The following is a 25673-nucleotide window of genomic DNA, read 5'->3' as shown; positions in this document are numbered from 1 at the left end:
ATCCATTTTGTTTAAGTTAATTTACTTTAATTAAATTTTGTTTAAAATACTGGGTTCACTTGAAATTTGTGTATATAAATGGTACGTGTTTTGATCGTTGTCATCTCTATTCTTTCTCTTGTCTCCCTTCTTTCTCCTGTGCTTCATCAAACACCCAAATAGTCTTCCTTCTACTTTTGGTTTTTGAAAATCTAGATCACAACAAATCCATTTCATATTTGTGATTCCAAAATGCTTGAATTCTTGCCCAGATAAGAATTTCAGAAGTCAAATTTTTCTTATTTGCAAATGATATGATTCTGAAAAAAACATAAAGACTTCACAACTCTTACAACTGATAAACACTTTTAATAATGTTTCAGGTTACAAGTTACAAAATCAACACACAAAATTCAGTAGATTTTCAGTATACAAAAAAAAAATATTGTGAAAGATCAGGAAAACTGTCACATTTACAATACCTCCCCAAATACCTACTAATCCTAATTAAGGTGATGAAGCGAAAATTATGAAACCCTAAGAAAGAAATTGATGTTGACTCTAGAATATGGAAAGACCATGTTCATGGAGTGGCAGAATTAATATTTTTAAAATGAACATAGTACTAAAAATGATAAGCAAGTTGAAAGTAATTTCCAGAAAAATTCTGAACACATTCTTCACAGTAAGAAAAACAAATGAAGCTAAAATATTTAATATATATATATATATATATCTTATATATGTATATGTATATATTATACTTAAATATATATTACATATATGTATGCAGCATGGATTACAGATAAATATAAATGTATTCCATATATACATATATATGGAAGAGAATGTGTTCTTTTTTTTAATGCATCTTCTCATACTCTATAAAGATATAATCAGAAATATTTGTATTATTATTTTTGAGTGATTTTTTGATTTTCTATCCTGTAATTCCATGAGTGTGAAACTAGATTTTGTATTACTCACTATCTCTTAAAAGTTACAATGCTTGGCATGTATACCTACTGAAATATTATTTAAGACACTATAATAACTACCTGCACATTAGATTTGGAGTACAGAGAAAGGATTTGCCAATATGTTAATAAATTTAACAGACTTCAGTGATAATCTATGTGAATATTAAATTGGAATTGCAAAATGTTAGGGAAGACATAGATGAGGGTTGAGCATTCAAAACAAAAGGAAGGATATATGCAAATGTGGAGATATAAAACAACATGGTGTATGTTGTGAAATGGAGTTCTCCATTATTAAAAAAATTGCTACTGTTTCTTTTTGAGATAGTAAAAGACCAGAAGCTAAAGATTTAGGCAGATATATAAGCTAGCCAAGTGTTCTAATGATCAAGACTTAGCACTGTATATGGGCTGATGAGGAAGCTGTAGAACAGTTGTAAGACGAAGATCCCATTGTTGGATTAAATTAAAATTGTGGGTTTTCATATAATATATCACATGGCCTATATTTAGTTATAATTCTAGCATGTTTTATATTAGGTCACTACAAGGAACAAAAATCATTTCTTGATGTTGAAAACATGTACAGTGCTTCTTACCCTGATAAGATTAACATATACTATTGGTTAGGATGAAATATAAATAATCTAATTTAGAGACTTGGACTTATTAATAGGTTAGAGAATGGGAGAGGGGGTTATAATTTTCAGAATCATCTAAAAATTTTGTTTTTTCACAATGACATTAATTCAATAATTCTCCAGTTACCATTAAATGCATTAATAAGCGCTACTGACTTTAGTTATCATAAGAAACTCATTTAAAACTATATATGTTTTACTCTACCAAATCCAATAACTTTCCTAATAGTTACAATTGACATAGGTTCAATATCCAGACAATATAGAAACATAATTTCTTTATGACAGATAAAGATATGTGTATCTACCTATCTGTGTATCTATCTTCCCCCAATTTATATTGCCATAAACATCTATTATCATCTATATAACCATTGATTCATTGATTAATAATTTTATTCAGTTCCTGAAATCTACCAGTTATCAGTTATCCATCTGCCTTCGTCTACCAGGATCACGTTATACAAAAAATTATACAAACTAAAAATAAAAAGCTAGTAGTTATAGTTAATCATTAATGTTTACAGGAGTTGAATATTATGAGGCAAATGCTTTTTCATACAGAGTTTTTTTCTGGAAGATAATCTGGCAAGAAGGAGAGAATAAGGAGAAAGAGATAGAGAATATTCCTTCTGGGTTAGACTCTGTTATCCAATAATTACATGAAATTGGGAAGCAACATCATACTGGATTTCCAACTTCTTCACCTATTAAAGAGATTCATAGATGATTTTTATCTTCTAAAAACAGCAGTTATTAGTTATATCAAATAAGGTGGTAGACTTTGTTTCATGGGTCCTTTGTATCTTTTTTATAGGTAACGGTTTGTTATATGTGACTGTAGAATCCTTTAATACTTTGAAATATATAACAGAAGTCTACCATAATGCTTTAAAGCTATGGAATATATTCTAGGCAGTGAAGGGAAAATATAATTTCTTATTAAATAGGGTTGCAAGCATAATAAATAGCAAATACTTTTTCTCAACCTAAACTATTCCTTTCTGGTTTGAATTAAAAATAATTCCTCAACATTTTGTGAGTAGTGAATATCATTACTTTGGTTCACTGGTGCTATACCACATCTTGGTACTCTCATATATCTAACAAAAGTCAGATATTGTAAAATGTTATGTCCTTATTCTAAAATGTAATGTAATGTAAAATATTCTAAAATGTTTGTCCTTATACTTTAAAATGTTGAGCATGAATTAGATCATGCCTCTTAGTAAAGGTTATATTGAGTGTGTCACAAAATATGAGCATAATTCAGTGACTGCTGTGTAGGTTGAGCTATGAACTCACTGATTTCTTAAAGTAGTGGCATTATGTTGGCCAATAAATTAATGAGGATAAGTGCTGAATAAATATTTCATTTTGTAGGAGGAAAATTAAGAAAGACAATCAATTTTCATAGATTTAAAGATATGGCTGCTAAGTTTCCTCATAGAAACCTTGATATCTTTATTTCTAAAAGTATAGATCACTGAGTTCAACAGGGGAGTAAATATAGTATAAAATATAGAAAATACCTTTTCTATTGAGAAGTTTGTGAAAGGCCACACATAAATGAAAATGCAGGGGCCAAAGAATAGAGTTACAACAGTGAAATGGGCACTGCAAGTGGAAAGGGCTCTAGAAGACCCACCAGAGGAATACTGCCGTACAGTGACCAGGATGACAGTGTAGGAAATCACCAAACGGATGAAACACACCAGGGCAATCATACCACTGGTGGAGATCATGAACACTGCTAGAATATATGTGTCTACACAGGCAAGTTTAATCACCAAAGGGAGGTCACAAAAGAAGCTATGTATTTCACTGGGTCCACAGAAAGGCAGATTCACAGTAAATGCTAACTGACTCAATGAATGGAAGATGCCCACAATCCAGGAAAGTATTACCAGCTAAATGCACATTTGCTTGCTCATGATGGTTAAGTAGTGTAAAGGCTTACAGATAGCCACATACCTGTCAAAAGACATGGAAATCAGCAGGACAATCTCAGCCCCTCCTAAGAGATGTAGAAAGAATATCTGGGTTATGCAGCCTTCAAAAGAGATAACTTTGTGTTCACTGAGAAAGTCTGCAATCATTTTGGGGGTGGCAAATGAGGCTAGGGACATGTCAATGAAGGAGAGATTACCCAGCAGAAAATACATGGGTGAATGAAGCTGTGGCTCTAATATGACCGTGAGCACGATAAAGAGGTTCCCTAGCACAGTAGCCACATAGACTAGGAAGAAAAACAGGAAATAGAAGATTTGTAGTTCTGAAGAGCCAGATGGACCTTGTAGAATGAATTCAGTCACGATTGACTATTACTCCATGACATTCATTCACCTTGATTTCTGCAAGTACTCTGACATTTCCAGATGAAAGATAAACTAGGAAAAATACAGCAATAAAACTCAGAGTAAGACATTTTTTACATAGATGATTTAATTATAGCTTACCACCAGTTGTTTCCTCATTGTATCCTTGCCCAGTTCATCAGTGTTAAATACATCCTCCAATTGACTACTTAGATATTTTCAACTAAATATTATACTTTATAACAGCAATTTGTGTTACAAATTTAAATATTATAAAAATATTAAAATGTAGTATATTCAAATATGTACCACTGAGTTTGTGAAATTTTTTGTGATGTTTTTAAAATTTCACAGCTAAATGCTAACAGGGTTTGAAAGAAGTGATTAATATTCTTTCTCATAGAATCATGATAGATGGCAGACTGACAAGAAACATTTGAGAACTGTGACTGGTTATTAGTGGGAATGCCATAGTGGAAGGGATACAGTAATAGAAATAAATGAGGGGTATGATTTCTTGGAGTGGCTGGGGAAAATCAATAGAAAATAAAAGAGGAAATGACTATAGAGAAACAGAACCCACTTCAATTTTCTAATAAATATCAAGAATGTAATTGAAATTCTCATTAATTCTTAGATTTTCCAGATGTACATGTGAATGACATTTGTGACTGATGCTAGACTTTTTCCCTCAAAGCCTGATGAGCATGTTCTCTATAAAGTCTGAAAGACTTTTCCAAATTCATTGTAAAGAAACTATCACAGGCCTTGCCATCTGAAGCCAGATAATTTTTATTTTTAACTGCTGTAGTTGATTGACTTGCACAATCACAATTTGGAACAGCAGACTTCATTTTTGGCAAGTTAAATAACATGATAAAACATGTTTATAGAGATAAAAGTAATAGTAAAAGTGAACAGAGAATTTCTGTAACATAACAAGGTTTCAAAGTTATGAAAGTGGTTAGGGAAACTGTCTCTCACTAAAAAAGGGAAAAACTTCCCAAACTGCACTGGAACTCAGTTTCAATGATGTGATCTGAAACTTTATGACAAAACCATTTTTACCTCATCAGTAAATCAAGCTATTGCTTTTTCAAAACTCTATTGTAAACACACTTATCTACATTATGTCATGTACATATGTATATATTCTCTCTATGTATATTCTAAACAAATTATATATATATACATATATATATACATACACACACATATATACTAAACAAATTATTTTAAGAACAAACCAAGTTCACATTTATAACTACCTCTCACTCACTGACATTTTGTTCTGTTACCTTTCTTTAACTCTGCACTGTTCTCTTGGCATTTTTATTCCGAGAAATTATAAATGTCTTCTGAACTCACCCACCTGTTACTTAGAAAGATGTCTCCAGCACAACTCTTGTTGCAATTGGTATATCAGAATAGTATTTGTCTGGGACTCAGAAAATGGGATTCAAACCTACTTAAAGTTTGCAGCTGGGCAATTTAAGTCAATTGGTGCACCCAGTTCTTCATGCATAAGTTAGGTGGGTTGATTTATGTGATTTTTAGAAAGATCTTCTACAAATAGTTATTACTCAGCTACTTCTTTAAAGCAGTAACAACTACTCCAGAGTGAACTTGGGTGAAAAGAAAGTAGAAGTTGTAGCGGGGTGCTGGTGGCTCACACTTGTAATCATAGCTACTCAGGAGGCTGAGATCTGAGATCGTGGTTCAAAGCCAGCCTGGGCAGGAAAGTCCGTGAGAGTTTTATCTCCAATAAACCACCAGAAAACTAGAAGTGGTGCTGTGGCTCAAGGGGTAGAAGGCTAGCCTTGAGTTGAAGAGATGAGGGACATTACCCAGGCCCAGATTTCAAGCCCCATAACCCCCTCCCCCGAAATAAGTAAAAGTTGTTGAAATCATTGTATTTATAATGTCTGAAGTTATGAATTACATGAACTACAGGAATGACATTAAAGGACAAACTACTTCTTGGGGAATAAACAAATGTTAAAATTGCAGTGGGAATTATTAAAGTAATCAAGTTAATTTGATCAGAGTTAAAAGTGGATTATAAAACACATGATAGCTATTAAGTGATTAATGAGCAGGGAGTGGATTTTTATGAGTTGGAGTAGATTAATAAAATAATTGTTAAAAGGAATTGAGCAGATAAAACAAACAGAATTTATTATTTGTATTTCAGAATTACAAGTATTATTTTGCAGTTTTTCCACTAGTAAATATGCATAAATTCCCTCCTTCCGATTTGGAGAAAAATTCATATAGTGATGAAATAGTTTATGTTTGTAGCTTTAAATTTTGTAATATTCATTTGTATGATCATGGAGGAAAAGAGAAATGAATAATAAAAATCTGCACTATAAAGTTTAATTATGGAAAAAACAAGTGATCCATGAAATCATTTAATATTTATGCAAAAATTGTAATAATGACTAATAAATTTGAGATACCAGCAATGTAAACAGATTTCCCTTTTAACTTGGCTACAACAGTTACATTGTTCTCATATGATAAATTTAATACTTTGATGAAACACACACACACACACACACATATATATATGTATATATAATGTAATATAAAGATTATTGGATCTCAGGATAGAGGTCTGAGCTTTATATTGCAGGGAATGACTATTATATTTCCCTGAGAAATTACCATATTATTTTTCTGAGTCTTAATTCCGTCACTTATGATACACCAAATCATTGGTGAATTAAATCATAAGAACTATTATGAGAGAACATAAAAAATAGACAACTCACCCCTTTATGATGAAGATTTGGAAAAATTAGGAATCCATGGAACATTCCTCAATACAATAAAGGCTGTATATGACAAACCTACAGCCAGCATTATACTCAATGGTGAAAAACTAAAGCCATTTCCTCTTAACTCAGGAAAAAGACAATCATGTCCACTCTCTCCACTTCTCTTCAAACTAGTATTAGAATACCTAATTACAGCAATAAAACAAGATGCAGACATAAACGGGATCCAAATAGGGAAAGAAGCAATAAAACTCTCCATCTTTGCAGATGACATGATCTTGTATTTAAAGAATCCCATAGACTCCACTCCCAAATTATTCAAGCTGATTCAAAACTTTGGCAAAGTAGCAGGGTATAAAATTAACCCCCCAAAAGCAATGGCTTTTCTATATTCCACCAATGAGAAAAGTGTGGCTGAAATTAGGAAAGCAACTCCATTTACAATAGCCCATAAAAAAATAAAATACCAGAGTTCCGGGAAGATGGCGGAGGAGAAGCTGGAATCTGAACAAGCTCTCGCATAGAAAGCAGTTTTAGAGTTCCAGTGAACAGTACTAAGCCAGAGAATCACACCAAGTGTGCCATCACAGGACAGAGAGTTAGACAAGAGAGGGGAAGCCAAGGCAAGGAGACACATCTGAGCGCTTGCCAGCAGCTGCCGCAGTGGTGGCAGGGTCGCGGAGCTGAGCACAGCCGCGGCCATACCTGAGCCACAGAGAGTCCGGGACAAAGGAGCCAGAAGCAGCAGGCGAGCAGATTCTACTCAACACCAGCAAGAACTGACAAGGAATGGACATCTTCATCCTGCAGTTTGCAGACCAGAGACGACCCAGGATCCAAGACTTGGCGTGAGTACAAGCCCGACGTCCTCACTCCTTCTCAGGGAGCAGAGGAGGGAAGGCCATCCCTCCCCCCCCCCCCCCGAACCGGTGATCTCCATCTTGGATACCGACAAAGCTCGGAGGAGCTGCCAGCTCAAACCCAGGCCTTGGAATAAAACGAGTCATTTAGCAGGTCACAAGAACTTAACGGCGAAGTGACCTGCCAGACTCAGCTCCATCCAGGGAAAAGTCACCCAGCTCAGGCGCCAGCCATTGGAGTGGCTTTCCTCACTGGGTAACCAGAGCCAGAGGCTGCCCCTCCCTCTAGCAGCCTCCACAATCAATTGAAAAACAGAAACCCTGAGAATGGCTCCAGGCTGGGCTCTGTGAGTTTTTCACAAAATAGTCCCAGGGAAAAGTTACTGTTTGTTGAAAGGCCTAAAGTCTACCAGAACCTAGCCTCATCGCTGCATCCCCCTCTTTTGTGATTCTCAAAGCAGATCACCCTCCCATTAAACTAATCTGGGAGGGGAATCTCAAAATCTTGGGTAAAGCAGAGCATTTTTCTGCCTGTTCAAACAAACTGACCTAAGAAACCAATCAAGCCACAGGACCTCAAGGTGACCAGAGACTCCAACAAGAGGCTGGTTACAGACAAAAGGGAGATACAGGAGTCTTCCCACCCCTCCCAAAAAAATAAAAAAACATCAAAGAACTTTTTTTTCTTTTTTCTTCTTCTCCTTTTCTTTTTTGTTTTTTCTTTTTGGTAACTTATATATACAAAAAAAAATTTTGTCCTTTTCTAAAACTTTTATTAATCTTTAATTTTTGCCTTTTTTGAAAAAAAATGTTTTCCAGTAACTTTTTTTTCCTCTTATAATCTTTATTTTAGGAATACGTGAATGTGCGTTTTCCTTTCTTTTCTTGTCTTCTTTCTCTTTTTCTTTCTTTCTTAATTATCTTTTTGTGTTTTGTCTAGCTCTACTGAACTTCTGATCTTTTTTCTCCCTTTCTTATCCTTTTCACCTTTTCCTCTCTTTTGTTCTTCTTTATGTGACTTAACTCTTGTCCTGCACATCCTCAGATAAACCTGTAGTTAACTAGTATACCCTATCCCCCTTTGTGTACACACTTAATCCACAAATTTATTACTCAATTCAAAACCTCTGAGACTTAAATTCCTTAATAGCAGTACTACCGCTTTATAACTATATTATATTTTAAGCATATTTTAAAAGTTTTTCACATCTTCTCTATGTCCCTCCCCTTTTCTCAATATATTCACATTCCTCTCTAAATAGATGGTCTTTTATTCTCCATAATTATATTAACTTTTACGTTTCTATTTTTTTTCTGGTCTCTTTTTATTTCCCTTTCCCTTTCTTCTTTTTCTCTCTCTCTCTACTTGCATCCTACCCAAACTATTTCCTGCATTGAGATTAGGACATAGTTACCTCTCCCTGTGCCTCTCCACACCAATCTATTCCTATTTTTTACCCACATCTCTCCCTAACCCTAAAAATTTCTGGTTTTCCAAATTCTTCTCTGAGGTTCAAAGCCCATTAACATATAGTTGTTTGATGTTGAATAGATGTATCTGTGGAACTAGATTGTATCTGTAGACTATTGACTGTACCAATGCAAACTTTGGTTAATGGTTGCCTTAAGATAGTGTTCTAGCACAAAACTGGTGCTATTTTCCTCTCAAATGGGCAGAGTAAGCCGGAAAAGCACAGAAAAATGGCAAATCCGGGTATCTCAATTCCCAATCGTGATAATCAGGGGTCAGAACAGATAATGAATAATCCAGAGGAGAGTTCCCAAATAGCTCTACAAACACTGGTGGCAAACATGATAAATGAGAAGTTTGACAACTTACAAAGGACTCTGTATGAGCGTGATAGGGAGAGAGAGGAGGCATCCCAAAAGTTTATACAGGAATATCATAAGCGTTAGGAAGCTACTCAAAAACTGATACAGGATTTGCGTGAACAACTTGAGAATACGCAAAGAGAAAGGGAGGAATGGCGTGAGCAGACTGAGAACACTCAAAGAGAACTGCAGGAATCCCACGAACGGGAGGAAAGAGAACTGCAGGAATCCCACAAACGGGAGGAAGATAATCAAAGAGTAATACAGGAAATGAGAGACCAGGTAGAGAATACACAAAGATCACTAAAGGCATTCATGGAATCCATTAACGAAGAGCTGAAGGAAGTCAGGGAGACCACAAAGGGAATGCTGAATGGAACCCAACAGAAGGAATGGGAGTCCAAAGAAACCATAACCAATCAACTGAGTGATTTGAGAACAAACACTGAACACCAAATTAAGGAAGTAAAGAAATTCATACAAGACCTAAAACAGAGCTTCAACAAAGAACTTGAAGCCATCAAAACTGACCAATTAGAACGAAAAGAGATGAAAAACAAAGTAGAGAGTCTTGACAGTAGGTTAGACCATGCAGAAGATCGAATCTCAGGGATTGAAGACAGCCTAGATATTATAGAGGAAGAACATGCAACCATCCAAGACAAGTCCAAGAAATATGATAGATCTATCCAACACCTGGAAGACACCATCAGAAGGCCTAATCTAAGGATAATGGGTGTAGAGGAGCATCTAGAAACAGAAGTTAATGGTCTAGGAAATTTGTTTAACAGGATCCTAGCAAAGGACTTCCCAAACATACAAAAGATAGGCCTATTCAGATACAAGAAGCTTTCGAACCCCAAATAGACCAGACCAGAATAGGACATCCCACCATCACAATATATTCCACATAGGATCAACTCAGACCAATGAAAAGATCCATAAAGCTGTCAAGGAGAAAAGGTTAATCACCTATAAAAGGAAACCAATTAGAATCACCTCAGATTTCTCAGCAGAGACAAGCAAAGCAAGAAGAGCCTGGAATGATGTATGCCATGCCCTAAAAATGAACAACTATCAACCAAGAATACTGTACCCAGCTAAATTCTCCTTCATAACTGAAGGCCAAATAAAAACCTTCCATAGCAAAGAAAAATTGAAACAATACATCTCCACCAAACCAGCCCTACAAAAGATTCTTAAAGATATCCTACACATAGAAAACCAACAAGACCACAATAAAGGCCAAGAAACTGCACCCAAACTGAGAATCCAAGACCCATAGGAAGAACCCAGTTTTCACTGCCTCCAAAAAGGTGGATAACATTGCAGGAACTCCCAAATACCTCTCAGTCCTATCTCTTAACGTTAACGGACTGAACTCTCCAAGTAAGTGACATAGACTGTCTAGTTGGATTCAAAAACAAGACCCTTCTATCTGCTGCTTTCAGGAGTCACATCTTGCCTGTAAAAATAAACACATTTTCAAAGTTAAAGGCTGGAACAAAATCTACCTAGCAAAAGGCCCCCATAAACAGGCAGGAGTTGCAATCCTAATATCAGATAAGATAGACTTCAAATTAAAATTCGTAAGAAGAGATAAAGAAGGTCGCTACATACTAATTAAAGGATCTCTCCTTCAGGAGGATATTACAATTCTAAATATCTATTCGCCAAACAAAGGAGCACCGAAATTTATCAAAGAAACACTACTTTCCCTCAAATCCCATATAGATCCAAAGATATTAATTGTTGGGGATTTTAACACACCACTCTCCCCACTAGATAGATCAACTCGTCAAAAGCTCAACAGAGAAACCGCAGATCTAAACAGCTGCATAGATCAACTAGACTTAACAGACATCTACCGAACATTTCACCCAGCAGCATCAGAATACACATTGTTCTCAGCAGCACATGGAACGTTTTCTAAAATAGACCACATTTTAGGCCACAAAGCAAACTTGTCTAAATTCAGAAACATTGAAGTTATACCTTGCATTCTCTCTGACCACAAGGGAATAAAATTAGAACTCAACACCAAAAGCCACCGAAGAAAGTCCGGTATCATCTTGACTCAGGACTAAGACAAGGATGTCCACTCTCTCCACTTCCCTTAAATCTAGTAATAGAATGTCTAGCTACAGCAATAAGACAAGATGCAGACATAAAGGGGATCCAAACAGGGAAAGAAGAAATAAAAGTCTTCCTCATTGCAGATGACATGATCTTATATTTAAAGAATCCCATAGACTCCACTCCCAAATTACTCAAGCTGATTCAAAACTTTGGCAAAGTAGCAGGTTATGAAATTTACCCCCCAAAATCAATAGCTTTTCTGTATGCCAACAATGAGAAAAGTGTGGCTGAAATTAGGAAAGAAACTGCATCTGTAATAGCCCCACAAAACATAAAATACCTGGGAATTAACATAACCATAGAAGTGAAGGACCTCTATGATGAAAACTTTAAAATCTTGAAAAAGTAAATCAACACAGAACTTAGAAAATGGCAAAACCTCCCATGCTCCTGGATTGGAAAGATTAAAATCGTGAAAATGGCAATACTTCCCAAGGCTATCTACAAATTCAACGCAATACCTATCAATCTCGTTCTTCAAGGAAATAGAAGATGCAATCCAAAAACTCATATGGAACAACAAAAGACCCCGAATAGCAAACACACTCCTCAACTGAAAGAACAATGCTGGAGGAATATCAATACCAAATTTCAAACGCTACTGTAAAGCCATGGTAATCCAAACAGCTTGGTACTGGCATAAGAACAGACCTCAAGACCAATGGAATAGAATTGAAAACCCAGAAATGAACCCACAGACCTATAGGCATTTAATCTTCGATAAGGGAGAAAAAACAATAGAATGGAAGAAAGACAGCCTCTTCAGTAAGTGGTGCTGGCAAAATTGGTTAACTACATGTAGAAAACTAAAGCTAGATCCTTATATATCACCCTGCACCAGAATCAACTCCAAATGGATCAAAGACCTTGAAGTCAAAGCAGACACTGTGAAAACATTACAGGATGGAACAGGAGAAACCCTAGGTCTCCCTGGCTCTGGCCGAAATCTTCTGAATAGAGACCCGGAAACACAACAAATCAAAGAAAGGTTGGACAAATGGGATTGCATAAAGTTGCAGAGCTTTTGCAGGGCAAATGACATAGCTAGCAAGATCAATAGAAAGCCCACGTATTGGGAGAAGATCTTTACTAACCATACAATGGACAAGGGCCTCATATCAAAAATATACTTGGAACTCAAAAAATTAAACCCCCCAACAACAATTCAGCAAATAAACAACTGCCCAATAAAGAAGTGGGCGAAAGACTTACAGAGAAACTTCTCTGAAGAAGAAAGAAGGATGGCCAATAGACACATGAAGAAATGTTCAACATCCCTAGCCATAAAAGAAGTGGAAATCAAAACAACATTGAGATAACACCTCACTCCAGTTAGAAAGGCAAAAATCAAGAACTCTAACAACAACAAGTGCTGGAGGGGATGTGGACAGAAAGGAACCTTACTTCATTTTTGGTGGGAATGTAAACTTGTTCAACCACTTTGGAAAGGAGTATGGAAGGTCCCAAAAGATTTCACATAGAGCTCTCTTAGGACCCAGCAATCCCACTTTTGGGCATTTACTCAAATGTTTACAAACAAGACCACACTAAATCTACCAGGACAACTATGTTTATTGCAGCATTATTTACCATAGCTAAGATATGGAACCAACCCAGATGCCCCTCAGTAGATGAATGGATCAAGAAAATGTGGTATATATACACAATGGAATTCTATGCCTCCATCAGAAAGCATGACATTGTCCCATTTGTTAGGAAATGGAAAAACTTGGAAAAAATTATATTAAGTGAAGTAAGCCAGGCCCAAAGAAACATAGGTCCCATGCTTGCCCTTATGTGAAATATCTAGTATATGTATGAGTCAAGCAGAAAAGGTCAGATAATGTGATGTTAGGAAAATGATCCCTTAGATGTGTATTTTAATGTTTTTTTTTGTTTCATGCATGTGTTTCTAACGCATTTAAAAGATCATCTCTTTGTGGCTTTGTATGTCCCTCCCCACAGTATAACCCCTGCTTTCACTATATTTGATGTCAGTATAACATGTGGAGGAGATGGGGAAAAACCAGTTGTTTAAGGATACAGGTGAACCTTTTGCAACAATGAGAAGTACAAATTGTCATGTCCAAAACGAGCTTTACAACGTCCGTGGGGGGGCAAGGGGGGTGAAGGAGAAGGATTGGGATTGGGGGCAGGGGGGAGGCTGGGAAGGGATGTGAAGGGTAAACAAAGGAGGAGGCTGCAATGCTTGGTAAGACATGTACACATTATCCTACCCATGTAATTGTAACTCCTCTGTACAGTATGTTCACAAATAAAATAAAATTAAATTTAAAAAAAATTCATATGGAACAATAAAAAACCCCGAATTGCAAAAACACCCCTCAATGGAAAGAACACTGCTGGAGGAATATCAATAACAAATTCAAACTCTACTATAAAGCCATAGTAATCAAAACAGCTTGGTTCTGGCACAAGAACAGATCTCAGGACCAATGGAATAGAATTGGAAACCCAGAAATGAACCTACAGACCTATAGCCATCTAATCTTCGATAAGGGAGCTAAAACAATAGAATGGAAGAAAGACAGCCTCTTCAGTAAATGGTGCTGGCAAATTTGGTTAACTACTTGTAGAAAACTAAAGCTAGATCTTATACATCACCCTGCACCAGAATCAACTCCAAATGGATCAAAGACCTCGGAGCCAAAGCAGACACTGTGAATACATTACAGGATGGAATAGGAGAAACCCTAGGTGTCCTTGGCACAGGCCAAAATTTTCTTAATAGAGACCAGGAAACACAAGGAATCAAAGAAAGGTTGGACAAACGGGATTGCATGAAATTGCAGAGCTTCTGCATGGCAAAGGACATAGCTAGCAAGATCAATAGGAAGCCCACGGATTGGGAGGAGATCTTCCCTAGCCATACAACAGACAACGGTCTCATATCTAAAATATACTTGGAACTCAAAAAATTAAACCCCCCAACAACAAATCCTTAAAGAAACAACTGCCCAATAAATAAGTGGGTGAAAGAATTCAAGAGAAACTTCTCTTAAGAAGAAAGAAAGATGGCCAATAGACACATGAAGAAATGTTCAACATCCCAAGCAATAAAAGAAATGCAAATCAAAATAACATTGAGATATCACCTCACTCCAGTTAGAACGTCAAAAATCAAGAACTCTAACAACAACAGATGCTGGAGGAGATGTGGACAGAAAGGAACCTTACTTCATTGTTGGTGGGAATGCAAACTTGTTCAACCACTTTGGAAAGCAGTATGGAGGATCCTCAAAAAACTTCACATAGAGCTCCCCTATGTCCTAACAATCCCACTTTTGGGCATTTACCCAAATGTTTACAAAGAAGACCACACTGAAGCTACCAGCACAACTATGTTTATTTTAGCATTATTTACCATAGCTAAGAACTGGAACCAACCCTGATGCCCCTCAGTAGATGAATGGATCAAGAAAATGTGGTATATATACACAATGGAATTCTATGCCTCCATCAGAAAGAATGACATTTCCCCATTTGTTAGGAAATGGAAAGGCTTGGAAAAAATTATATTAAGTGAAGTAAGCCAGGCCCAAAGAAACATAGGTCCCATGGTTTCCCTTATTTGCAATATCTAGTATAGGTATGAGTCAAGCGGAAAAGGTCAGATAATATGATGTTAGGAAAATGAACCCTTAGATATGTATTTTAATGTTTTTTTCTTTCATGCATGTGTTTCTAACACATTTATAAGATTATCTCTTTGTTGCTTTGTATGCCCCTCCCCCACAGTATAACCCCTTCTTTCACTATATTTGATGTCAGTATAACTTGTGGAGGAGATGGGGAAAAACCATTTTTTTAAGGATACAGGTGGACCTGTGGCAACAATGAGAAGTACAAGTTGTCATGTCCAAAACGAGCTTTACAACGTTGGTGTGAGGGGGGGCAAAGGGGGGAAGAAGAAGGATTGGGATTGGGGGGAGGGGGGAGGCTGGGAAGGGATGTGAAGGGTAAACAAAGGAGGAGGCTGCAATGCTTGGTAAGACATGTATGCATTATCCTGCCCATGTAATTCTAACCCCTCTGTACAGTATGTTCACAAATAAAATAAAATTAAATTAAAAAAAAAAGATCAATAGAAAGCACACAGATTTGGAGATCTTTACTAGCCATACAACCGACAAGGGTCTCATATCTAAAATATACTTGGAACTCAAAAAATTAAATCCCCCAACAACAAATCTTCAAAGAAACAACTGCCCAATAAATAAGTGCGATAAAGACTTAAAGAGAAACTTCTCTGAAGAAGAAAGAAGGATGGCCAATAGACACATGAAGAAATGCTCAACATCCCTAGCCATAAAAGAAATGCAAATCAAAGGAACACCTCACTCCAGTTAGAATGGCAAAAATCAAGAACTCTAACATCAACAGATGCAGGAGGGTGATGTGGACAGAAGGGAACCTTACTGCATAGTTGGTGGGAGTGTAAACTTGTTCAACCACTTTGAAAAACAGTATGGAGGTTCCTCAAAAGACTACACAAAGATCTCCCCTATGACCCAGCAATTCCACTTTTGGGCATTTACCCAGATGTTTTCAAACAAGACCACACTAAAGCTACCAGCACAACTATGTTTATTGCAGCATTATTTGCCATAACTAGGATCTGGACCAACCCAGATGCTCCTCAGTAGATGAATGGATAAAGAAAATATGGTGTATATTTACACAATGGAATTCTATGCCTCCATCAGAAACAATGACATTGCCCCATTCGTTAGGAAATGGAAAGGCTTGGAAAAATTTATATTAAGTGATGTAAGCCAAGCCCAAAGGAACATAGGTCCCATGGTTTCACTTATTTGCAATATCTAGTATATGTATGAGTCAAGCAGAAAAGGTCTGATAATGTGATGTTAGGAAAATGACCCTTAGATATGTATTTTAATGTTTTTTTCTTTCATGCATTTGTTTCTAATGTATTTATAAGATGATTTCTTTGTTGCTTTGTATGTCCCTCCCCCACAGTAAAACCCCGCTTTTCTTATATTTGATGTCAGTATAACTTATGAAGGAGCTGGGGAAAAACAAGTCATTTAATGATTCAGGTAGACCTGTTGCAACAATGAGAAGTACAAATTGTCATGTCAAAAAAGAGCTTTACAATGTTGGTGGGGGGAGGGGGGAAGGATTGGGTGGCATGGGAGGGGGGAGGCTGGGAGGGAGGTGAAGGGTAAACAAAGGAGGAGGCTGCAATGCTTGGTAAGAAATGTATGCATTATCTTGCCCATGTAATTGTAACCCCTCTGCACAGTATGTTCACAAATTAAATAAAATTTAAAAAAAAAGGAAAGTACGGTATCACATGGAGGCTGAACCACACACTGCTGAATCATGAGTGGGTCATGGAAGAGATTAGAAAGGAAATTCTAATATTTATGCTATTCAACAAAAATAAACACACAAATTACCAGCTCCTCTGGCACACAGCAAAGGCAGTATTCAAAGGCAAGTTTATAGATCTGAACTCCTACATCAACAAATTGGAGAGATCTGAAACTAGCAATTTAATGACACATCTAAACTTCCTTGAAAAAGAGCAGCAAGATAAACCCCGATCCATTAGACGGAAAGAAATAATCAAAATTAAATTAGAATTAAATGAATTAGAATACAAAAAAACTATAGAAAGAATCAACAAAACAATGAGTTGGTTCTTCGAAAAACTTCACAAAATTGACAGACCCTTAGCAAATCTTATCAGAAAAAGCAGAGAACACACCCAAATTAATAAACTCAGAGATGAGAATGGAAACATCACCACAGAAGCAACCAAGATTCAGAACATTATAAGGGAGTATTTCTCAAAACTTTATGCTAATAAGTTTGAGAAGACAGAAATGGACCTTTTCCTAGCAAATATTGGCATGCCAAAACTAAACCAAGATGAGTTAAACTATCTTAACACGCCCATATTAAGCACTGAAATAGAAACAGCAATTAGAGACCTCCCAGCTAATAAAAGTCCAGGACCAGATGGTTTTACAGCGGAATTTTACTAGGCCTTCAAAGCAGAGCTCTCACCAATACTCCTCCAACTCTTCAATGAAATTGAAAGAGAAAGTTCACTACCGAACACATTCTATGAAGCCATCATAACCCTCATCCCAAAACCAGGCAGGGACTCATCAAAGAAAGAGAAGTATAGACCCATTTCTTTGATGAACATTGATGCAAAACTTTTCAACAAAATTTTGGCCAATCGACTTCAACAATTCATCCAAAAAATCATATACCACGATCAAACATGATTCATTTCAGGGATGCAAAGCTGGTTCAATATATGCAAATCAATTAATATTATCCATCACATCAACAGGAGCAAGAATAAGAACCACATTGTTATCTCAATAGATGCAGAAAAAGCATTCGACAAGATCCAACACCCCTTTATAATGAAGGTTTTGGAAAAATTAGGAATCCATGGAACATTCCTCAATACAATAAAGGCTGTATATGACAAACCTACAGCCAGCATTATACTCAATGGTGAAAAACGAAAGCCATCTGGAACCAACCCAGATGCCCCTCAGTAGATGAATAGATCAAGAAAATGTGGTGTACATACACAATGGAATTCTATGCCTCCCTCAGAAAGAATGACATTGCTCCATTTGTTAGGAAATGGAAAGGCTTGCAAAAAATTTTATTAATTGAAGTAAGCCAAGCCCAAAGAAACATAGGTTCCATGGTTTCCCTTATTGGCAATATCTAGTATATGTATGAGTGAAGCGGAAAAGGTCAGATAATGTGATGTTAGGAAAATGAACCCTTAGATATCTATTTAAATGATTTTTCTTTCATGCATTTGTTTCTAACGCATTTAGAAGATTATTTCTTTGTTGCTTTGTATGTCCCTCCCCCACAGTATAGCCCCTGCTTTCACTAATTTTTTTAATTTTTATTTATTTTTTATTGTGAAAATACTGTACAGAGGGGTTACAATTACATGGGCAAGGTAGTGAGCACATTTCTTATCAAGGATTGTAGCCTCCTCCTTTGTTTACCCTTCTCATCCCTTCCTATCCACCCTTCCCCACACCCACAAATCCCCCCTCCCAAGTTGTAAAGTTCGTTTTCGACATGAGAAACTGTACTTCTCATTGTTGCAACAGGTCCACCTGTATCCTTATTTAAACCACTTGCTTTTCCCCTTCCCCTCCAGTAATTATACGGACATCAAATAGAGTGAAAGCAGGGGTTATACTGTGGGGGAGGGACATACAAAAGAACAAAGAAATAATCTTATCATTGCATTAGAAACAAATACATGAAAGAAAACAAAAACATTTAAAAAAATTATCTTAGGGTTCATTTTCCTAACATCACCTTCTCTGACCTGTTCTGCTTGACTCATACATATACTAGATATTGCAAATAAGGAAAAACAATGGGACCTATGTTTCTTTGGGCCTGGCTTACTTCACTGAATATAATTTTTTCCAAGTCTTTCCATTTCCTAACAAATAGGGCAATGTCATTATGCAATCCCATTTGTCCCACCTTTCTTTGATTTGTTGTGTTTCCGGGTCTCTATTAAGAAAATTTCCGCCGGGCGCTGGTGTTTCATGCCTGTAATCCTAGCTGCTCAGGAGGCTGAGATCTGAGGGTCGCGGTTCAAAGCCAGCCTGAGCAGGAAAGACCCTGAGACTTTTATCTCCAATAAACCACCAGAAAACCGGAAGTGGCGCTGTAGCTCAAGTGGTAGAGCACTCGCCTTGAGCTAAAGACCTGAGGGACAGCGCCCAGGCCCAGAGTTCAAGCCCCACGACCGACAAAAAAAAAAAAAAAAGAAGAAAAAAAAAGAAAATTTCGGCCTGTGCCAAGGAGACCTAGGGTTTCTCCTATTCCTTCCTGTAATGTTTTCAGAATGTCTGCTTTGACTCCGAGGTCTTTGATCCATTTAGAGTTGATTCTGGTTCAGGATAATATATAAGGATCTAGATTTAGTTTTCTACAAATAGTTAACCAAATTTGCCCCCACCATTTACTGAAGAGGCTGTCTTTCTACCATTCTGTTGTTTTAGCTCCCTTATCAAAGATTAGATGGCTATAGGTCTGTAGGTTCATTTCTGGGTTTTCAATTCTATTCCATTGGTCCTGAGGTCTGTTCTTATGCCAATACCAAGCTGTTTTGATTACTATGGCTTTATAGTAGAGTTTGAAGTTTGGTATTGATATTCCTCCAGCAGTGTTCTTTCCATTGAGGAGCGTTTTTGCTATTCGGGGTCTTTTGTTGTTCCATATGAATTTTTGGATTGCCTCTTCTATTTCCTTGAAGAATGAGGTTGGAATTTTGATAGGTATTGCATTGAATTTGTAGATAGCCATGGGAAGTATTGCCATTTTCACGATTTTAATCTTTCCAATCCAGGAGCATGGGAGTTTTTCCCATTTTCTTAGTTCTGTCTTGATTTCCTTTTTCAAGTTCTTAAAGTTTTCATCATAGAGGTCCTTCACTTCTTTGGTTAAGTTAATTCCTAGGTATTTTATTTTTTTGTGGGGCTATTACAAATGGAGTTGCTTTCCTAATTTCAGCCACACTTTTCTCATTGTTGGCATACAGAAAACCCATTGATTTTTGAAGCTTAATTTTATACCCTGCTACTTTGCCAAAGTTTTGAATCAGCTTGAGTAATTTGGGAGTGGAGTCTATGGGATTCTTTAAATACAAGATCATGTCATCTGCAAAGAGGGAGAGTTTTATTTCTTCTTTCCCTTTTTGGAATTCCTTTATGTCTGCATCTTGTCTTATTGCTGTAGCTAGGCATTCTAATACTAGATTGAAGGGAATTGGAGAAAATGGACATCCTTGTCTTGTTCCTGAGTTAAGAGGAAATGGCTTTTGTTTTTCAGCATTAAGTATAATGCTGGCTGTAGGTTTGTCTTATACAGCCTTTATTGTATTGAGGAATGTTCCATGGATTCCTAATTTTTCCAAAACCTTCATCATAAAGAGGTGTTGGATGTTGTCGAATGCTTTTTCTGCATCTATTGAGATAACCATGTGGTTCTTATTCTTGCTCCTGTTGATGTGATGGATAATATTAATTTATTTGCTTATATTGAACCAGGTTTGCATCCCTGAAAGAATCCTGTTTGATCATGCATGGTTTATGATTTTTTGGATGAATTGTTGAAGTCGATTGGCCAAAATTTTGTTGAAAAGTTTTGCATCAATGTTCATCAAAGAAATGGGTTTATAGTTCTCTTTGTTTGATGATCCCTGCCTGGTTTGGGATGAGGGTTATGATGGCTTCATAGAATGTGTTCGGTAGTGAACTTTCTCTTTCAATTTCATTGAAGAGTTGGAGTACTATTGGTGTGAGCTCAGCTTTGAAAGCCTTGTAGAATTCCGCTGTAAAACCATCTGGTCGTGGACTTTTTTTAGCTGTGAGGTCTCTTATTGCTGTTTCTATTTCAATGCTTGATATGGGCCTGTTAAGCTGGTTTAACTCATTTTGGTTTAGTTTTGGCATGTCAATATTTGCTAGGAAAAGGTCCATTTCTGCCAAGTTCTCAAACTTACTAGCATAAAGTTTTGAGAAGTATTCCCTTAAATTGTTCTGAATCTTGGTTGTTTCTGTGGTGATGTTTCCATTCTCATCTCTGAGTTTATTTATTTGGGTGTGTTCTCTTCTTTTTCTGATAAGATTTGCTAAGGTTCTGTCAATTTTCTTAATTTTTTCCAAGAACCAACTCTTTGTTTTGTTGATTCTTTCTATAGTGTTTTTGGATTCTACTTCATTTAATTCTGATTTAATTTTAATTATTTCTTTCCATCTACTGGATTGGGGTTTATCTTGCGGCTCTTTTTCAAGGAGGTTCAGATGTCTCATGAAATTGTTGGTTTCAGATCTCTCCAATTTGTTGATGTAGGAGCTCAGAGCTATAAACTTGCCTCTGAGTACTGCCCTTCCTGTGTCCCAGAGGAGCTGGTAATTTGTGTGCTCATTTTTGTTCAATAGCAAGAACATTTGAATTTCCTTTCTAATCTCTTCCATGACCCATTCGTGCTTCAGTAGTGTGTTGTTCAGCCTCCGTGTGTTACCGGACTTTCTTTGGTGACTTTTGGTGTTGAGTTCTAATTTTATTCCCTTGTGGTCAGAGAGAATGCAAGGTATAACTTCAATGTTTCTGAATTCGGACAAGTTTGCTTTGCGGCCTAAAATGTGGTCTATTTTAGAAAATGTTCCATGTGTTGCTGAGAAAAACGTGTATTCTGATTCTGCTGGGTGAAATATTCGGTAGATGTCTGTTAAATCTAGTTGATCTATGCAGTTGTTTAGATCTGCGGTTTCTCAGGTGAGTTTTTGCCGAGTTGATCTATCTAGTGGGGAGAGTGGTGTGTTAAAATCCCCAACAATTAATGTCTTTGGATCTATGTGGGATTTGAGGGAAAGTAGTGTTTCTTGGATAAATTTGGGTGTTCCATTGTTTGGTGAATAGATATTTAGAATTGTAATATTCTCCTGTGCTTTCACTAATTTGATGTCAGTATAATTTGTGGAGGAGATGGGGAAAAACAAGTCGTTTAAGGATACAGGTGGACTTGTTGCAACAATGCGAAGTACAAGTTTTCATGTCAAAAACGAACTTTACCACTTTCATGTGGGGGTGGGGGGGAGGATTTGGCTGGGGGGCGGGGGGAGGCTTGGAAGGGATGTGAAGGGTAAACAAAGGATGAGGCTGCAATCTTGATAAGAAATGTACTCATTATCTTGCCCATGTAATTGTAACCCCTCTGTACAGTATGTTCACACAAAATAAAAAAAATATATAAAAAGAAATGTACTCATTATCTTGCCCATGTAATTGTAACCCGTCTGTACAGTATGTTCACAATAAAAAAGAAGAAAGAAATAGACAATAAATAATGTTTAAATAATGTTTAAATAGATATTAACTATTTAAAAGATGCTCAGAGTCATTCTAAAAGTATATAAAATGCCACTGAGATTAGACTTGTCATCTGCCATATTGTAAAATTATATCTATTAAATTGAAGAGTTCTAATTGGCTGAAAATAACTCCAAGTGATATTCTAATAGTATAATTCCAGAAGAGATATGAGGTAATACAATACCCATAGAAGATATTTAAGGGCAGTTAACTTCATTTTCATGACTTCTACATTCAATCAACCACAGATCTAAAAGGTCTGAAAATTGCACATGTGTAGAACATATAGAAACCCTTCAATCATTACTTCCTAAATTGTACAGTTAAGCAACTTTTTGGCATAGCATTTATTTTGAATTATGTATAAGGAATCTAAAGATAATTTAAATATCCAATGATGTCAAACATTTGAAAATAGTACATTATTTTATATAAGGATATTAAAAGAAACGACTGTGAGTTCTTGAACAAGAAAAATGTTTTATGAGAGGGTAATTTTTTCAGACAAAAGGCAGTTTAGAGGGCTGTACTCCTGCACACATATGAAAACTATAGAACTATATACATGATTATGTATTATATATAACATATAAAACAACCATATAGAGAATTGAACAAATATATATATATATATATATATATATATATATATACACACCTTTATGTGTGAACGTATATGCACATTCACGTTTAGAATGAGATAAAGAAATAACAAGAAAAAGAAATGACATATAGGAATAATTCAATGGAGGTTAGCATTTGCCTTATATCATCATATTTTGATTGATTTAGCCCCTGGTTGTTTGTGAATTTTGCTGTTATGATTGGATGAGACTCAGTTGCTTGGTTATAAAAAAAGTTTGTTTACACACCAAATGATTCAGTCCGTCAAGGTCACTCTGGGCCAAACTTATCTTTTTGAGTATAGATGGCCCTTCAGTTCAATAAGGATTTGACCAAGGGGGTCTGCGAACCAATCTTTTTTTGTTGTTGTTTGTTTTTTTATTGTAAAAATGTTGTACAGAGGTGTTACAGCTACATGAGCAAGGTACTGAGTACATTTCCTATTGAGAATGTTGCCTTCTCCTTTGTTTTACCCCATCATCCTTTTCATTGATATCAAGGGAGAGAGGAATGAATAATAAGTTAGAATTGAAGCATCAGGTATAAAATGAAGACTTCAGTGGACATACCTACATTGCTAGTTTACATGTAGATTAAGAAAGAGAGTTTAAATTGGAAAGCTAACTGAGCAACTATGGAATGACCTGAGAAGGTGAAGACATGAAATTTGATATTTCAGAACCAGATTTTATACTAACCAATCTAAAACACCAAGTACGTCTAAATAAGAAGTAGAGGTTATGAAAAGTGAATTGATTAATTGATGGTAAAAATGTGTGAAGCAAAGGTGAACTTTACATTCATGTAAAGTTACTCCTGTAGATCTGCAGCCAAGAAGCCTGAGCTTACTGATGGATACTTCTATTCAACAGTCAGGAAAAGGTTGGATACAGAATGACAAGACAATGTGAAATCGTCACTTCTGCATCTATATAACCACAATGATGAGTGGTTCCCTGATTAAAAATAAATAAATCAAATGCATAATTATGCAGGAAAGATAATTATAGTTTTCTTCAGAACTGTAATTTTTTCTTTCTGTTTCTGTACTGGAACTTGAATTCAGAACCTCAGAGGTTCATTTGGCTTTTTGTTTAAGATTGATTCTCTACCACTTGAGCTATGTCATTACTTTTTTTTTCTGGTTAATTGGAAGCAAGACTCTCACAACTTTTCTGTTGAGCTTGGCTTTGAACTCTGATCCTCAGATCAGAGTAGCTAGAATTGCATTCATGAGCCCCCAGTGCATGGGTGGAACTGTATTTCTTAACCTGATAATGTATAATACAAAGATTCAACATATTACATGATACAGAGGAGATATTCTTTTTTAAATTTTATTTTATTGTAAAAATGCTGTGCAGAGGGGTTACAGTTACATGAGTAAGGTAATGAGTAAATTTCTTGTTGTGCATTATTACCCCCTCCTTTGTTGTTCTCCCACTATCCCTTCCCTCCTTTGCCTTACCTCACTCCTCCACCCATCCCAAAGTTATAAAGTTCATTTCCAATATAGTGTTTTGCGAGTATCATTGATGCAAGGAGATACTCTTACAGGCATAACTATCTAGGATCTCAAATGATGTTGAAACCTCTAGGATGGACTTTCTAATATATCTATTGCATCTCTTAGAGTAGACAAGATTCTTAGTTCCCAGCTTCTACTTCCTATGTCATGTAGTATCTTTTTTTTTTAAAGAAGCAACTTTATTGAGAAGGTTCTTACACTGACCAGCCAGGGCCACAGCACAGGCTCGGAAGCTGATACTGTGACCGTCATGTGGTATCTAATCATCGAATAATGTAATCTAAATTTCTTAAGCCAAGGGATGTATCCCAATGGAGTGGAAACAAAAGTAAGTGTTGTAAATCTCTTAAGGATTCATCATATAACACCCATCATTTTAGACTTTTTTTGTCAAATAAATTTACAAAGCAACAATGGTTCAAGAACTTGAGATGTATACTGTTTTAGTTATGATTTTCGATCTATCACAATCAATTCTTGGACACATTTATAGCCTACCTGTGTAAAAAACATGCTCATTCAATTATAAAGCTCCCAAAGTCTTATTCAATGACAGCATTAACAAAGAATCTAGGCTTGTTTCTCCTGTGTTAGTTCTTCCTTCCAATAAGTAAATGTCTGTGTCTGTGAATGTAAATGTATGTATGTATGTACCTACCTATCATCTATCTTATCTATAAGGCATATCTGTAATTATGTATGTATGTGTATATCTCTGTATATATATTGCATGTATATATGCATATTTTGTTTTTGTATATATATATATATGTCTATTTATATGATTCAGGATACCTAAAACTATGTAAATGTTGTATAGCTATGTGTGTTTGTCTGTATGTGTATACATAATATGTGTGTATACATGGCAAAACTCTTTCTCATATGGATATCTGAGTCCAAAAGATGTCATTTTCTTCTGTCACCGTGCACGCTGACAATAATCAAATAATTGTGATATACATGGAAGTTGAAACTGAAGGGAAACAAAAGGTAAATACATAACAGTCCTTTGACCACTCTATTCTGACATACTTTTTTTTTTTTTTTTTT

General features: G+C 36.1%; 1 pseudogene; it reads right to left on the bottom strand.

Moving 5' to 3' along the window:
- Positions 1–893: 893 nt before the first annotated feature.
- Positions 894–3942, bottom strand: LOC138839623 (olfactory receptor 4K3-like; annotated as a pseudogene).
- Positions 3943–25673: the final 21731 nt, after the last annotated feature.

Source organism: Dipodomys merriami, unplaced genomic scaffold, assembly GCF_024711535.1.
Source record: "Dipodomys merriami isolate MVZ:Mamm:240054 unplaced genomic scaffold, mDipMer1.0.p SCAF_1, whole genome shotgun sequence".
Taxonomy (NCBI): domain Eukaryota; kingdom Metazoa; phylum Chordata; class Mammalia; order Rodentia; family Heteromyidae; genus Dipodomys; species Dipodomys merriami.
The sequence above is the reverse complement of the archived record's forward strand: the minus strand, read 5'-3'. Positions and strand labels throughout refer to the sequence as shown.